The following is an 18,075-nucleotide window of genomic DNA, read 5'->3' on the forward strand; positions in this document are numbered from 1 at the left end:
ATGGAGGTAGGAGGAGAAAATCTCTTGTAAAACTAAGAGTTGATGAGCAGAATATAGTTTACAACAAGTAAGCAGTTACAAGAGTGGAAACTGTATCCATTTTTTCTGTAATGATATTATTTTGTCTCTACTTTCAAATTTTCAATAACCTATAGCGATTTAACTGTAAGTCGGACCCTATTTTCTTATTTACATTTTTTGCTCCATTTAACTCTAGGAAGGCCCTTTTTAAGTGGCGGTGAAACTTCATGAGTCAGTCTGTACATTGCAGGCATGATCATTTAGATATAAAATGTAACATAGGTACTTCTTAAAAGTACAGCACAATCTCGACAACACGAATTTCGAGGAACAGGATAACAATTCGTGTTAAAAGAAATGGTACCAAACGGTATCGAATTCGTATTTGCGTATTTAGACTACATACTTCACTAAAGTTCACTATGCATATAGAAAAAGAAAAAGGGGCCGTTCTCTAGAAGCAAAGTTCCCTTCGGATATCTTCGCTACAATTCCGAGACAGACGATGTTACATGTTGTTGGACTACGTTACCTGATATCTAGAATTATAATTAAAGTATTCTGTGTTTTACTTGATAGCGTAATGGTAGCGTTCCTGCCTGGTATCCCTAAGGCCCTTTGTGTTCGAATACAACCTAGTGCTTATTATGTTCTTTTTGTTTTGTTTTTAAGAAAGAGAGAGACAGAATATATATAATTGCTCCTTTCTCTTTTACGATTATTTTCATAATTAACATCAGGTTCATGAATGTATTATGCCATGACTTTATCATTATTTATTATGACATTATGCCTGCAAATGGAAAGAAAAAAAATTATTCTCAACAAAAATATCTTTCGTGGCATAAACAAAACAAACTTCCTGACGTCTGTCTTAGAACATTCAAACAATTAAGCTTTCAAAAAACAAAACAAATCGCCAGGATTCAATATTTAGTCTGTCTTCCCCACATCTCGATCACATCTTGCAGTCGAGTGGGCATGGAATCGACTAGAGTCTTCAAATAGCGACTGTTCTCGGCCATGGCATTCCAAATACCCTGGACATACATAAGTGTTCTGCCCATGGGAAGGTCTTTCACTGCCAACTCAAAATTCTCCAATCTTTCCTATTTTCTGCTCTCCTCTTAGTCTCCGCACATGATCCACATATCTTAATGTCGTCTATTATTTGATATCATCTTCTCCCCGAACTCTTCTCCCGTTCATCATTTCTTCCAGTGCATCCTTCAATAGGCAGTTTCTTCTCAACCAGTGACCCCATCAATTCCTTTTTCTCTTTCTAATTAGTTTCAGCATCATTCTTTCTTCAATCACTTCATTTCTTATCCTGTCTGTTCACTTCACACGATCCATTCTTCTCCACATCCACATTTCAAATGCTTCTATTCGTTTCTCTTCATTTCGTCTTAATGTCCATGTTTCTTTCCTATACAGTGCAACACTCCACACAAAGCACTTCACTAGTCTCTTCCTTAGTTCCTTTTCCAGAGGTCCGCAGAAGATGTTCCTTTTTCTATGAAAAGCTTCCTTTGCTCATGTTTGCAGTTTTTCTTGAGAAGGATAAATGCGGTAACTTCCCGTTGCTTTCCTCACACCACTGTCTCTTTCGAATCTTAATAGAACCCAGGGGGCCCAAGCGTGAAGGTAAAGAGAGTAGATTTGATGAATTGGGCCCTCGGACTTCACCGAAATTCACCGCAAGGGTGAAGGATTTTTGACCCGATCAGATACCGGGAAATCCCAATTAGCCTTTCCTCCCCCGCATCCTGGACGAGCTTCTACAAATCATCAGAAAATCTTGGAGAGGGATTGGGCCAATTTTTCCGGACATGTTTCTAAACATGTGTCCTCGTAGTTCAGTCGGAAGAACGTCGGAATTTATATGTCAACGTTTCAGGTTTAATTCCTCGTAACTCCTTTTCATTTTATTGTGTTTCAAGATAGTATAATGTAATAATATAAAAAGAAAAAAACTAACACCAGTATTATGCAACTGTATTGTTCCAAACCTAATATTAAATTTATGTTATTTATGTCGCTAAAGAACGAAAAGAGAATATAAATTATAAATTGAATATTATTTATATCGCTAAAGAACGGTAACAGAATATAAATAACTTTAATTTTGCTATACATGATCACTAAAGAACGATAACAGAATATAAATGATAAATATTGTTTTTTTTAATTAATATAAGATATTATATAATATATAATTAATTATTTCAATAAAATAACCTATTTTACAAAGAAAATGTTTATTTATATTATAATAATTACTTATATAAAATACAGAGTACTTATATCGCGAAAGAACAATAATAGAATATAAATAACTTGATTATATTATTTGTAATGCTAAAGGACGAAAACAGAATATAAATGATAACTTGAATATTATTTATATCACTAAAGAACGATAACAAAATACAAATGATATTTTGAATATTGTTTATATCGCTAAAGAACGATAACAGAATACAAATGATAACTTGAATATTATTTATAACGCTGAAGAACGATTAAAAAATAAAATGAAAAATTGAACAAGGCTCGAACTCACAACCTTTAAATCATTAAGCGAGTACTTTACCGCTGGTCTACGAGACGCAGGTTTGAAATAATTCCATGGTTTCGGAACTCCTTCTACAAGCACATGCATCGTGTAACATCGCCGTGACCCGAAGTGGACTTAGAAAATATTCGCTGTTCACGAGTGTGGCCATTTTTCTTGACAACTGTACAGTAAATATAGGCCTAAACAGAATTTGTGGAAAAAGATTAATGTTGCCTATATTTCGCTATTGCTTGCTAGAATGAAAGTGCCTCACAGTCAACTGCATTCACAGCTTCCATTACTTCAGCATAAACTTCGGATTCTGCATCGAAACGTTCTAAAGTGTCTGACATGCTTAAACAAATGTTATGTTTTATTAACGACGCTCGCAACTGCCAAGGTTATATGAGCGTTATATCAGCGTCGCCGGTATGCCGCAATTTTGTCCCGCAGGAGTTCTTTTACATGCCAGTAAATCTATTGACATGAGCCTGTCACATTTAAGCACACTTAAATGTCATCGACCTGGCCCGGGATCGAACCCGCAACCTCGGGCATAGAAGGCCAGCTCTATACCAACTGAGCCAACGAGGCCGACGAAACGCTTAACATTTCAAGATGGTAGACGGAAAGATGTTGTTATCACTTCCTTTTGGCGACAGTTCTATCTGAAATATATGCGCTGGTACATCACATTCCATTGGAGAACATATGGAACATCGTTATCAATGCTAATGAATTTCTGAATTTCAGTGTAGAATATGCAACGTCTTGCAGTGTAGGCCTACCTATCTCATTCATCAGGTGGTATCAATGTCAACATCAGCTCATAGACATCGCTAAGATTCCGGGGCCTATTTAATAAAACTTGACAATTGCAAATAATTATGTCAGTCTGACAAATAAAAATAACGACTACAAATTATCAAATTTCTGTTTGATAAAGCATTCCGCCTGTGTGGCAAAATAGTGACAATTTGCCAGATTCCTGTTTCATAATAGTACATTATGCAACGAGCCTATAATGGTAGTAATTAAGACGCGAGTATGTTTATGAAACGAGCGCAAGCTCGTTTCATAATTTTCATACGAGCGTCTTAATTACCATTATAGTCAAGTTTCATAATACTTTTTATGCTCGACCATATTTCTAACTTGAAATTATTCATAAGTATTCATGTTATTCTTATCTGACTGAGGAGCGGAACTGACCTTGTGCAATACCTCGTAAATTGCGAGATGTGCGCAGACGCGAAAGTATTGATTTTTTCCGAGAAACAAATGTCGACATTGACCTTGATATAATCTAGAGAGTAAAATAAACATGAATCTTGATAGAACCTTGCAATTGAATTAGACATTGAAAAACGAGATACATTGAATTTATTTGAATATTATTATTTATTATAGTAACAGAACTGACTTTATTTCAAATATAGGTGATTTATTGATTTATTGTTATCTTTCGATTGCATATCCGAGAATAATCGATACTTGCTCTTTCATATTGCTACAATGGTATTTTCTGATTGGTGGAACACCTGAACTTTAATGAATAGGTGTAATTTAATGAGGTCCATTAAAAGGCTGCTACCAGGTGTATAATTACTAGCCCTACATTTCGGCATGGTCGAGCATAAAAATTTTATCACGACAGGTAAAATTTTGCAAGGTTTTTTTTTGACATATTTAATGTTAATGAAAGAGCAATGTGTCAATGCATTTGTTGACAATTACATATTTATAGAACTGTCATAGAATTCTGACATTCAAGTTATGAACATGTTTCATATGTCATAGGAAGGAGATAATTTATTGTTGCAGTAGTTGGGCTGCATTGTAATTGAGACTATTGGATATTGGTTTAGATTTTGAAAGTAATACTTTAGAATATCTATTATATGTCTTTCTCGTGTTAAATTTTACTGTACCTGGTTAACATGTTTCGGACCGGTGTTGGCCTTCTTCAGAACTGGTTGTTGTTGGTCTTGGCGCCAAGACTAGCAACAACCAGTTCTGAAGAAGGCCAACACCAGGCCGAAACATGTCAAACAGGTACAGTAAAATTTAACACAAGAAATATATAGCATATAATACATATTCCGAAGTGATAAAATGTTAAAAGTTGTGTAATCAAGATGTATAATACTTTACTTTAAGCACTCAAGCTCATTACTAGCAGCATTAGTAGCAGCAGTATTGAAAATGGTGATGGTTAAGGAATTACGCAGGCCAAGATTTTTGCTTTTGTTGATCAAATTTATAATTGTGATATTCTCGCTTTTCACGATTAATTTTCTTAAGGTGGTTACTAATTTTTTCTACTCCAACTGCTATGCCGTGAATTGCTGTTATTAGCTTATTTTAGGGAAGTATACGGATTTTACGGTGACTATTACACTCTTACTACGTCATACTACTTTTGACCAATAAAACGGTACGAAAGGTCGTATTTCAACCAATCATGGCTGCTTATCGCACAATTTTGTCGCGTCCCTAGCATTTGTTTCTTTGTTTGCCAACATTTGCGCTGGCCTGGACGTCAAAATATATATATAATTACAAACCACTCCAGTCGATGCATGGCAGTTTCAAATATGACTCGCATTTGCATTCAAGAACAAGAATTAATAAAAATCAATGATCATACCTATGCATCATCTGAAATCCGATTTACAAATAAATGAAGAGCACCATTCGGAAATCCTGAATAAGTTGAATACACCATGTAGGCCTAAATCAACGAGTTCCACTTCTATTACGCACACGTCCAATAAAACATCAATTGAACCACCAGCCACATTCAAATTTGAAAATTGTACATTCAATAATTATTCCTTTTAAAATTATTCATTCGGAAATTTTGAATATGTTGAATACACCATGTAGGCCTAAATCAACGAGTTCCACTTCTATTACGCACACGTCCAATATAACATCAATTGAACCACCAACCACATTCAAATTTGAAAATTGTACATTCATTAATTATTCCTTTTAAAATTATTCATGTTTATTTTTTATGTCATCGTCGTTAATTAAAACTTTTCTAACACTTGTGTACAGTATATTAGGTTATGTTATAGCTTCTGCTATATGATATTATGGATAGTCACGTATCAGAGATTGTTTAATATTAGGATGTATTGAAAATCGTCTGTCAAGTGACGTTGATTACTGGGATTCGGATAATAGTAGTGGAATGTTGCATTTTAATAAAAATGAAACTGAATCAACAATGCCTTCTTGACTAGTAACAGTCCACAGAGTTCAATAATGATTCCATAGTTGGCACAACTGATACCGGTAACAAGAAAACATAATAATAAAACACTACTGCCATCTAGCGTAATGTTGAGATGGTACAATAATAATAATAATAATAATAATAATAATAATAATAATAATAATAATAATAATAATAATAATAATAATTTGTCAGAAACCAGTGTACAAGGCCTGGATATGACATCGTCAGGTTCGATAGTTGATACATTTGAAGAAGTTGTATTTTCATAAGCCAATTAATATTTTATTGTATTGGAGTACTTTGTTACTTCTAATCTTTATATACTTTCTTCTAATCGTGTAATAGTCAGTTAAATCCCACTCGAGTTTTGATTTTCTCTAGATAAATCAAAACCTCTAGTGAGATTACTGTTGATAATATTTTTTGCTATTGACGACTGGACGTAAGTCACATTGCTTCTCTAGGGAAATAAGTGAAAATATGTTTCATTCTACAACAGAGATGCTCACGGTGGCAGGAATCGGGCGTGTCCTGTGCGAGGTGTGCTTGTATCGGGCAGGCATAGAGTTCAGTTTTTTTTTTTTTTTTTTTACTTTTTTTTTTATTGCAACATAAAATTATATACAACTATAGCAATAACAAAACATTTCAAACAGACAATACTTAATAAAATAATGGTCCCATATCAATGTTGAATAATCTGAGTGAGATTTTCCTAGTACAACAAAAGCAAATATTTCTGTACACATGATAGAATTATTATTCTCCTACATACAAAAAGAACATTGTGACATTTTAAGGGTATATGCATTACTTTAACGTTCAGTTCAAAAGTATTTCAATTCCTCTGCTTAATGTTATTAGTTATCACATAATTAAGTACAAAAAATAAGTCTCAAAAAGTTAAAGAATCTTAAGTACTTGTTAAAAATAAGAAATAATTATAATAATCATAACAATAATAACAATAATATACCCCCAAAATATATTCAGTGAACATATTATCAGTCAAACAACAACAATTATTGCACTGATAAAGAAAATGAAACCTTTCCTACATACTACAATTTTATGAATTGATATTTTTATTACATTATTTCCATATAAATGTGTGGACATTGCTTTAACATTTTAATCCAATATTGTTTCCATACAAAGTGCTAATCGCTTCACAATAGCTGCCTGTGTTGTCTTGGGTTTATAATAAAAACTTGGCTTGAGTATAAATTTAAATCTATGTATGTCACAGGGATATGCGCGATGTCACTAATATCCTGAATTGTAGTTTCCCAATATTGTTTAGTCCTCGGGCACTCAAGAAAGCGATGTTGAAGATTGTCCTCTTCTTGACAATAGGGGCAGAGTGATGTCCGGGCTAATTTGATATGGTATAATTTACTGTTAGTTGGAAAAATATCATTGACCACTCGAAACCATAGGTCTTGCTGTTTAAAGGTCAAAACACTGTTTCGTATATTCTTCCAGATCCGTTTCCAATTATACACAGGAAAACGGCACACAATTTTAGGAGCTGGCAAACTTCTATTCATATACTTATAAATATGTTTGGCAGTGACAGAATTTAGGATATTTTGTGGTATATAACTGATTTCCTGTTTGAAAGTGTGTATTTGTGGTGCATGACTTGGCAGACCTCGTAAATCCGGTGGATTCTCTAACTTGGTTATGGAGACCCATTTAGAGAAGAATGTGAAGGAGAAGTCATCTCCCTGTCCTTGGACGTGAAGAAGATTCCGGTAGACGAACAGACTGAGTGCTTTAGTGTAAGGGTCAAAAACTCCTAAGCCTCCTTGAGATTTTGCCAGGGTTAACTGATCTCTTGGTACTCGCAAGATCTGTCGGTTCCACAAAAACCACCCTGTAGCAGAACGCAATTTCTTACCAATTAGACTTGGAATGGGTAAAATTTGCGCCATATACCAAGCTTTCGACAAAGCATATGTATTGATATATTGCGCTCTCTTCACCAAGTCAGCGAATCGAAATTTTTGTGCAGACAAGACGTGACGAACAGCATTAGTGACCGAATTCCAGTTATATCGTATTGTTTGACTAAGATCGTTGAAGAAAGTGACGCCTAGGATTTTAATGGACGAGTGAATGCTGAGCCAACTAGGAAGTGGAATCTTGTCTTCTTTTCCGATGTACATAGCCTTCGTTTTCTTTTCATTTAATTGAGCTCCCGTTTCTCGACTATACTGTTGTATACATTGATACATTCTTGGCAATATGGTAGCATCAACTGCAACTATAGTGACATCATCGGCATAAGCTCGAATAATAGTGTCTGTATTCATAGGGTAAATACAAGAAATATTCTGTAACAGAGGATCCAAAGTGAGAGCAAAGAGATGCATAGACAGAGGGCAACCTTGCCGCACTGATCTTTCCACAGGGAAGGCTTGTGTAAGATGTCCGTTTACTAACAGTTTTGAATTACTAACAGCCATTATATTGCGTAGGCAAGCTATAAAAGCTGGGTCTATGTTTAACTCCATCATTCGTTGTAGTAGATAATTATGACGTACTCTATCAAATGCATGGTCAAAATCAAGGGAAATAAGCATATGACTTTGTTTATTTTGTTTTGCGACACTGATGCTATCACGAATTGCACATGTAGCATTGAGAATATTTCGGCCAGCCACTAAACATTGCTGATGAGGTCCTATTACATGTGGAAAAATTGTACTCAAACGTGTCTTCATACACCTCATAAATATCTTGTAATCGCTGTTCAGGAGAGTAATGGGACGGTAGTCTAGAGCTGTCTTCGGGCAAGCAATCTTGGGTATGAGTACCATTATTCCCAAACAAATATCACTGGGAATAACAGGAGATGTCATAAGAGCGTTCATTATTTCTACCATTTCCCTCTCGATTATACTCCAAAACGCAATGTAGAACTCGACTGGAATTCCATCTGCTCCTGGTGACTTATTCAATGGACTAGCTTTAATAGCTGCCAATATATTTTGTGTTGTTAAAGGCGTTGTGAGTGTAGCTGATGGCGGGTTATTCTGACTGGCTTGTATATTGATACTTGGCGCAGCAACTGGTTCGGTATATAGATTCTTGTAATACTCGTACAAAACAGAACGTATTGATGGTTGTGCTGTGTGTATTACTCCATCAGCAGTAGTAATCATGTTAATATATTTTCTTTTCCCCCTCTTCGTCTCTCGAATGACATCATACATGGAAGTTGACTCCCCTGACATACTGTTGGACCGGGCTCGTATTTGTGTACCTCTGTCTCGATCATGTTGAATTTTGAGGATACTTGCTTTAACTTTTTTCAGTAAAGTGGTTAATCGAGGTTCTGTTGAAGACGAAGCATATATGTCCCTCAGTAATCCATACAAATATTCTTCTTGTCCTTTTATTTCCTGTTGTCGAAGAATGCTATAGTATTTCATCCATTTTCCTAATTTTTGTTTCGTATTGACCCACCATTCTAAAATATTTGGATACCTCGACTTCTGGCGTTGATATATTCTCCACTTGTGTTCCAAATCCTCTTTGAAATCCTCTTCCTTCAATATGCTTGTGTTAAGCTTCCATATGCCTCTGCCAAATGGAGTGGGTAGACGTGGAATTCGTAGGGTTATTATATAACCACAATGATCAGAGAAAGCGACCGGGCATATGTCTGTACCTCGAAGATTGGACTTCAGGTTCTGTGTCATATATATTCTATCTAACCTTGAAGCGCAATTATGACTTTTATATGTGTAAAGGGAATTTCGGCGTGTCTGTAATTTCCATGAATCCAATAGTTTCAGACCATCGATTATATTTTGGAGTTCCGGGCAAGGATGATATTCTCCGGAAGTGTCGGAGGCGTGTAATACACAGTTAAAATCTCCTCCTAATACTAATTGTTCATTTTTACGTGCTAAAAGCGGTGTTATATCAGTCGTAAAAAACTTCTGACGTTCACGTCGTTTCTGAGAGCCTGAGGGGGTATACACATTCACAATATGGATATTATCTACTCGGAGTGCTATTCCCCTTCCATCGGGAAGTTTAATTACGTCTGTATATGGAATGTGATCTTGAATCACTACAGCTGTTCCTCTCTCATCGGGTAGAACGTTGGATTCTATATTATAACCAAATATGCTGTGAAGGTCCGAAGTCCCGACCTCCTGCAGTAAGCCAATCTGGATGTCCATATTGCGAAGACACTGTGATAATAACTTAATTTTACGGGGAGAGGAGATATTATTGACATTTAAGGTAAGAATATTAATGACATCCGTCATGAACGAGAAATAAATATAGAAAGGGATTAAAGAAAGGAAAAATATGTTTAATAATCCAAAGGAGTGAGCTTTCTTAAACCAGAATGGATTGAAATGAGACATGATTAAATGTGTCAAACTGAATAAGCATTTATCTTAGGTATGTCAATATAATAACAAATGAAAGATATTAATCTGTTACTCGCAGAGGAGGAAACCCCAACTTGCTGCCTTCATGCTTATATGGGTGTAACCTACCCGCTCTGTTGCTTCCTTTGCTTGTCTTCTGCGCGGCTATGTCCTTGTGTTGAGTAGCAGAAGTTGACCTGTGGCTGGTGTCGTCTGCGTCCATCATCTCATTCCATGTCTGGTCCGCTTCAAGTTGTGTAGGTATATGTGTACTAGATTGCTTCTCCAATGAAGATGATGTACTACCGCCTTGTAAGTCATTCTTAACAGTTGACGTGTTACTTGATGTCTTACGTTTGTTATCGCACACAGAAGTCAGCTCAGATTGAAGACGCGCGCCGTCTCCTGACTTTTGTTGATCGGAATCTACACGGGTTCCCTCAATTTCATCTGCAGAATCAGTTTCAGAATTCACCGGAAGAGGTGTCGTCCCCGGATTTTGCTCTGCCTCTTCATGGTCACGAGTACTATGTTCCCGATGTTGTTCAGTCGTTGACCCATTAACTCCGTCCCCTCTAGACTGCTTGTGTTTGTCAATTTGGTGTTCCGTCTCCATAATGTCCGATGGACGTGATATGACGTCATCATTCCCATTAAGGTTATCGGAAGCTTCACTCTCCTTTTGTTGACTAGAATGACTTCTGGGTGCAACTGTTGATCTCGACGTCGATTCGGCATTTTTAAACAAATCACTCATAGTGAAGACAGTTCTAGGGGCAACAGTGATTTTCGCTTTTAAGTTTCTGTTAGGACATGTATTCCGCAGATGGGATAATCCGCCACAGATGAAGCATGATTGTTCCTGGCCTGGATACGTCACATACGCCTCGTATGTAGCTACTACAATGGTGGATGGGATCGGTTTGTCAATGACTATATTAACTAGCCTTATTCCGGTATCTACATGAAATCGATATCGCGACGACCATCTTTCACTATCTATTTGTTTTACTTTCCCATAATTTTGGAAAACGTTATGTAATCGTTCATTGGGCACCTCGGGGGGGATATTTAACACTCTTACGACAGTACTTTCTTCTTCCGCTAGGGAAAGCGTAACGTCAACTCTGTATCCACTCTGTAAGGTTAAGGTTGATGACCCTTCGTAACGTTGCAGGTAATTCTCATACACTGTAGACGTTTTAAATTTCAAATAAACAGCATGTTGTTTACTTACAAGTTGAATTGTTTGTAGGTCGTCTTCTTGTACATTTAACTCGTCTGCTATCCATTGATGAATTTCCATAGCACTCGGACGTTGCTGATCCTTGTTAAATGTTGCTTTGATTGTATGCTGCCGAATAACTTTTGTTGCCATGTTAACTTATTATGCGTATATGAACACACACAGAAATAAACAACAACCACTCAATGTTAGCTGCTTGCCTGCTCAGACCCAACGCGCTGCTGGACACGTCCTACTGCGATGGCTGTCAGAGCTAGACTAGTGGCGGTCATTCAGTCGCTAATCTTCTAGTGAAAGGGTACTTAACCTGGGCTCCATGACTCCTTCGAGAGGTGGGCTTTAGAGGGTCCGCGAAATTCACATTAAAAATTAACATGTATATTCAATATATCTTTTCAAATTAAAAACGAGAAGCATATCTAAATTTGTTTCTCAATTTTCTTACGTTTTTCTAGAGGGGGTCTATGACTTTCACCAGATTTTCGAAGGGGTTCGTGGCTCAAAAAGGATTAAGAACCACTGTCCTGTTAGGATTGACAATAATATTTCATCACTTTATTTGAATATTAAGTCTTTTAAAATTAGAGCGTTGTATTTATAATATATTTACATTATCTAAACAACAAAAGTTTTGCTTTATGCATTTTCTTTTATGTTTCTGACAAATATTTAATAACTTCATTTCAATTTGTCTATTCAAATTAGATAGCAATATATTTACATTGTCTACACAACGAAATGCTATTATGATTTTGCTTCATGTAGTTCCTTATATATTTTGTTTTCTGTGTTTTGGAATAAGCAGGGAAATGCCTGAAACAATAAGTTACTTTCCTAAAACAATTTACTTCATTGACGACGGATTGCTTTAAATTTTCTATTATTTACGTTCGCTCATCTCCAACAGTATTATTAGGCCTGTATGTTTGAGCATATCTGGTGTTGCAATGTGGCTAGATCTTATATATTCACTATATCATAATGTTCGCATACTAAACATTTGATATTTTCGCCAGTTTGAACAAAAAGAAATCGTTCATTTCATTGAGAATTTTGATTCACTTTAAATATAGAGCCGGTATTTGTTCTGGTCTGTTAAAAAGTTCTCTTATTTTGTAATAAAATACTTCAATTATTTGTAATTTCATCCCTATATAATATTATTCTACGTTTAATTTGTATTTTAGTAACTAATACGTTCTTCGTAGTTAAATTCTACAGTAAATTGTCTAATCTTTATTAATGATGTAATGTTTCATTTTAAACCAATATATTCGACCTCAGCTTATCTATTTATCTCAATGTGCACCATTAAAGGATCTTAAATTAAAATTTTTTAAAGATATAGATACACTTTCCGTGGTTCTGTCAAGGAAATCGTTGACTTACCGACAAGTGTACCGGATGCAATGATCTCGAAATTTGAGAGGACTTGGAATTTTAAAGCACAGTGGAAATCTTTTCTCCAACATCTTAATATTTGCAGATTATTAGTTAACGAAGACAACACTTATATTAATCAAATTAAAAACCTGCAAGTCGAAATTACTGACAGCCTTCGTCACTTACCAATTAATGTCAACGATATTGGAACCATTAATCCACGTAACATCCGTAAACAACTTCGTGTCACTTCTTGACGTCATAATAATTGACCGAAATATAAAAACTGGTCCCATTCTTGTCCCAAAAATTAGATTTGAAATTAATGAAAATCAACCAAAGCAGGTACATGAAGAGAAGTTCGCTATTTACTTTCCATGCTGTGATGATCTCAGTCATCAATATAGAGTGAATCGGGGTGAGATGACTATAGGGGGAAGATGCTTTGTAGTTTCATATTTTTCCGAGAGAGAACGCCACGCGCATGTCTTCATGATCACGGCAGTGTTGCCAGGTCTCCGGAAATTTCCGGAAATCTTCGGAATTTTTTAACTTCCCGGAAAAAAAGGAAATAAAGTTGTAATCTCCGGATTTTTTAATGTAGGAAATTATTTATTTTTTTAGAAAAACCAATCTCTGGCATACATTAAAACTGGTAGATGAACATTATATAGTTAAAGTTTTGTTAATATTTTATAACTTGACTACTAATGCTTCCCTAAATATAAAATATGTAACGCATAAAAACGAACATATTTGGTCTGGAGAAACATCTATGAGAGGAAGGTGGTGACTACTAAATCAAATTGGTGAGTAGAAAAATTAAAGTAGAAATCTTTTTATTATAGGTTCATGTATTGTAATAGTTAGAAGGTTATAATAATATTTTATGTGATTTTCAAAAGTGCCTCCGGAAATTGTGGACAAATCTCCGGATTTTTTTCATTACGACCTCCGGAAATATTTTTTCAAGATCTGGCAACACTGGATCACGGAGACACTTGAATGTCTGTAGAGTGGAAGCTATCTCATTTTGCCACTTGTTCTTGTTATGAAACGAAGAAAAGCAAGAAACAGCTCATTGTTCTACTATAAAATAATTTCGAAGGTACGTTAAAATTTTAATACATCCTGGAATTCGTAATAACTGTCAAACTTTTGTAATGGGCATTGTAGTAAAGATTCTAAAGTTGTATTGTTAACAACAAACGACCCTGCTCCGCCATCTTAGGTTGCGTCACAGCACAAGGCATCTTACTCCGATACTTGGGGAAGATGCTCACTTCTTTTCGGGAAGATGGGAACTTGTTTCAAGAGTTTTATTTTTTGTTTTATTGCAGGGAATGCATAAACATTATGTAAGGTCCTCTGATAGAGGTCCGAGGATTGAGGACAGTCTTCAACTTGCGATGGAACATGTTATAACAGAGGCTATGAACTGTTTTAGAGCATAGCAAGCATACGGGATTTCTTACCGTACCCTTAAACGCCTCCTAAGAAAGAATGACAAAAAAAGTACAGGATTGAATTCATTGTGTGCAAGAAATGATTTCACGAGTCTTGCACACGGCAAAAAAAATCTGTGCAATGACTGTGTTCCTAAGTAGTGATAAACTAGTGAGAAAGTATCCATGAGCTTTAGATTAAGTCGATTTTATTATGTACATGTATCAAACCAAGTTCAGCTAAAATACATAGGCCTATATCAGTAAATGTATTAATTGCATTGCCATCTTACCCGACTATAGGGGAAAGATGCCTACATTGCAGGTAAGAAGAAAACCTGTATCTATAAACAAGGTAATTAATGTTTTCTGCTTTTTTTTTATCAAAAATTTAATTTCAAAACACCTTCCAGAATTTGATATTTCAATATGAAATTCAAAACTAAATAAACAGTATCTTAAATTTTCAATCAAAGAAAAAGTCAGGCATCTTCCACTATCCACTCTAATATTCAGGATTGGATTGTTATTGGACTATATTTAGTGCGCGAGGAATAATTCCCAAATTTACATCGGAGGTCCTTAGAAGATTAAAGGTTTCTTAAAAGACTCTTCAGCCAATTGCGTCAGTCATTTTAAAATCTTCATTGAACATCATCAATTACCATCTGTATTCTTTTTATAATATACGTGTATGTCACTGCATAATATAAATTTTTAATAAATTCTTATCGTATTGATAGCTACCACATCTTGTTGCAGATCATAATTATTTTTTAAAATTTCATTATGCATATTTCTAACCTTAATTTACATTTTCTGTTTTATTCATTTGAATTGAAGGGTTCAGAGCCATAGTGAGCCAAGCGCCATTTATTAAAAACGGGGAAAGCAAGGGTTAAAGTTAAGTGAATACCATAGTTTAATGAAGATTGACATATCATTTAGTTTTAATGTGCATACTTTATATTATTTGCTGTATGTTTCATTCAATTATGTTAGTAACTTAATTTTAATTCTTGTTTCCTCCATTTTAATGTATGGCGCTTGGCCCACTGTGGCTCTGAACTTTTCAATTGATTTGGATGCTGAGATTTTAAGTCCAATATTTCGACGGCTATCAGTATGATGGCTCTCTCTTATACTAAACCGATGAAATATTGTACTTGTCATACGTGAAACAACTTGAGACTACCCATTTGATGCATTACTAAACCAATAATGTCATGACCAGACATCGGATTCTAGGGCAAATGCCTATTTTGTTTCTTTAGGAGAAAAGTAAAAATAATTATTAATATTTATGTTTCATGGAAATTGAAAGGTATTCAAAGAGTTTTATAGTGCCCTAAAATGCCCTAAAACGGTTATTAGAGCCTAATTTGTTAATATTCGCCTAAAAATGCCTAACTCACTGTAAAGTTTCGCATTTTACTCTTACTTTTTATAATTTATACATGCATTCACTGCGAAATTTAAGGCATTTAAAAAGTGGAAAGTTTGCTTCACACCGGCCATGAAACCATTGATAAAGGAAACAAAATGTTTTGAATCTCACGACACTCGCAATAGATTTCACCGAATTTAACATGTTTGGAGGCATAAATGCCGACAAAGAACCAACCTTAGTTTTGAAGCAGGCAACAATCACAACATGTGCTGCTACCGATTCAGAGATATACTAGGCTATACTATAAAAATGACTGTTTTCGGTCTGAAACCGATTAGCTGTACTGTCCTTCAGAGTGTCATAAAATCACAATTTTTGGAGAAAGAGTGTTTTTGAAATATTTATGAAAAGTCGTAAAACTGCGAATTAGTAGGGTAAACCGTTACAAAATATTTAAAAGAATGGCCCTCCTAGTGTTAACACTACCAGGAAATGCAACAATAAGTGGAACTTTGTATTTATGTCCATTGAATCTCAATAACAACGGTTCATTTGAATGCTCGTTAACAGTTGCTCTTTCCCTCACCTTATTTGTGTTGAGAAGTTTTGAGCGGTAGGACGTTTTCCTGTGAAGTTTAACGCGATAATGCCGAAAAATATAAGTGCAAAATCTACATTTATCCGGCAATGGCTAACAGAATATTCAGAATTCACTTATGATGGAAAAATAATATTCTGCAAGATTTGTAGCAAACAGGTATGTAACAATTGTTGAAATATATAAATTCTATTAATTTTAATGAGTAGGCCTATAATATTTATACATTGACTGAGCTATCCTGAGGTATAATTCTTTTTAAGACCACTACACTTTAACCTTTTAAATTCCGATAGTTAAAGTATTTGCAGGTCATTAAAATTTTGATTGTTCGAACCCACTAACTTTGTGATAGAAATACGGCAATACAACAATTAGGATTTTATTTTAATTCAGTTTACTTTATATTTTTAGATTTCGCAAGAAAAGAAGTGCCACCTAAAGCAGCATGGACAAGGAGCGGCTCATAAGGCTAAAGCTCAGCAGAAAAATCAACTGCAACAAACTTTACTAACACAGCCTACTTCATCCAATCTCAGCAGCAATTTCTATGCTGATTTAACCAGAGCGTTTGTTGCTGCTAACATTCCCTGGAATGCAATTGAAAATCCGGTTTTAAGACAGTTTTTATAAAAATGCTGCAAACAAAATATCCCATCTGAGTCGACCCTAAGAAAAAATTACTTAGGCAGAATATACAATGAAACTTTACCTTCCATTCGGGAGGATATAGGTGATTCTTACATATGGGTCTCTGTGGATGAAACCTCAGATCCTATGAATAGGTATATAGCAAATATGGTACGGTAGTAGGAAAACTTAGTCCTGATGGACCTTCGATTCCACACCTCGTATGTGTTAAGGAACTTTCGAAAGTGAATAGCCAAGCCATTGCTTATTTTGTAAATAAAGGCCTACAGTCTTTATACTCAGGTAATATAGACGATTCTAAAGTTCTGTTGTTTTGTACTGATGCTGCCTCATACATGGTTGCTGCAGCTCCACTTCTTAAAACATTTTATCCTAACCTCACGCATGTAACCTGTCTAGCACATGGCCTTCACAGGGTTTCTGAAACAATCCGGAATGAATTTCCTCTTGTCAATTCGTTTATTTCTAACACAAAAAAATGTTTTTGTAAAGCCCCATCCAGGATTTCAATATTCAGAGAGAACTTTCCAGATATCCCACTCCCACCTCAGCCGGTTGTTACACGATGGGGAACCTGGATTCAGTCAGTGGTGTATTATTCTAAGTATTTTAAAGAAGTGGTCACAGTTATTGATAAATTACCTGAAACTGATAGTGCAGCGTGTGTGAAAGGAGTGAAAGATTGTCTGAATGACTCACGAGTGAAAAACGATATTGCCTACATAACATCAAACTTTTCTTCCATACCTGCAAGCATTGAACAATTAGAACGTGAAAAACAATCTCTTTGTAGCCAAATAGCAATAATAAAGGAAGCTCAAGTGAACATACATTCTGCTTTGGGCGAAACTGGGAAAAAAGATAAAAATAAGTGGGACAACGTATTAAATAAGAATGTAGGATTTTCATTGTTGGAAAAAGTATCAAGAGTGATATCGGGGGAAAGTGTAAATGTTCCAGTAAGTATTGATGTTTCTATTGTACCTAATTTAAAATTTGCGCCTCTCACATCAGTTTCCGTTGAAAGAAGTTTTTCTGCTTTCAAAATGATTCTCAGTGACAAAAGCAAAGGTTAACTTTGGAGAATTTAGAAAAAATTCTGGTGGTGTACTGTGCAGATAATTATAATAAAGT

General features: G+C 35.3%; 1 protein-coding gene across 1 annotated transcript in view; it reads right to left on the minus strand.

Moving 5' to 3' along the window:
- The window catches only part of Nlg3 (Neuroligin 3), a 457,758-nt gene that overhangs the window by 250,311 nt on the left and 189,372 nt on the right, over positions 1–18,075 (minus strand). The window lies entirely within an intron of this gene.

Source organism: Periplaneta americana, chromosome 14 (genome assembly GCF_040183065.1).
Source record: "Periplaneta americana isolate PAMFEO1 chromosome 14, P.americana_PAMFEO1_priV1, whole genome shotgun sequence".
NCBI classification, from domain to species: Eukaryota; Metazoa; Arthropoda; class Insecta; order Blattodea; family Blattidae; genus Periplaneta; species Periplaneta americana.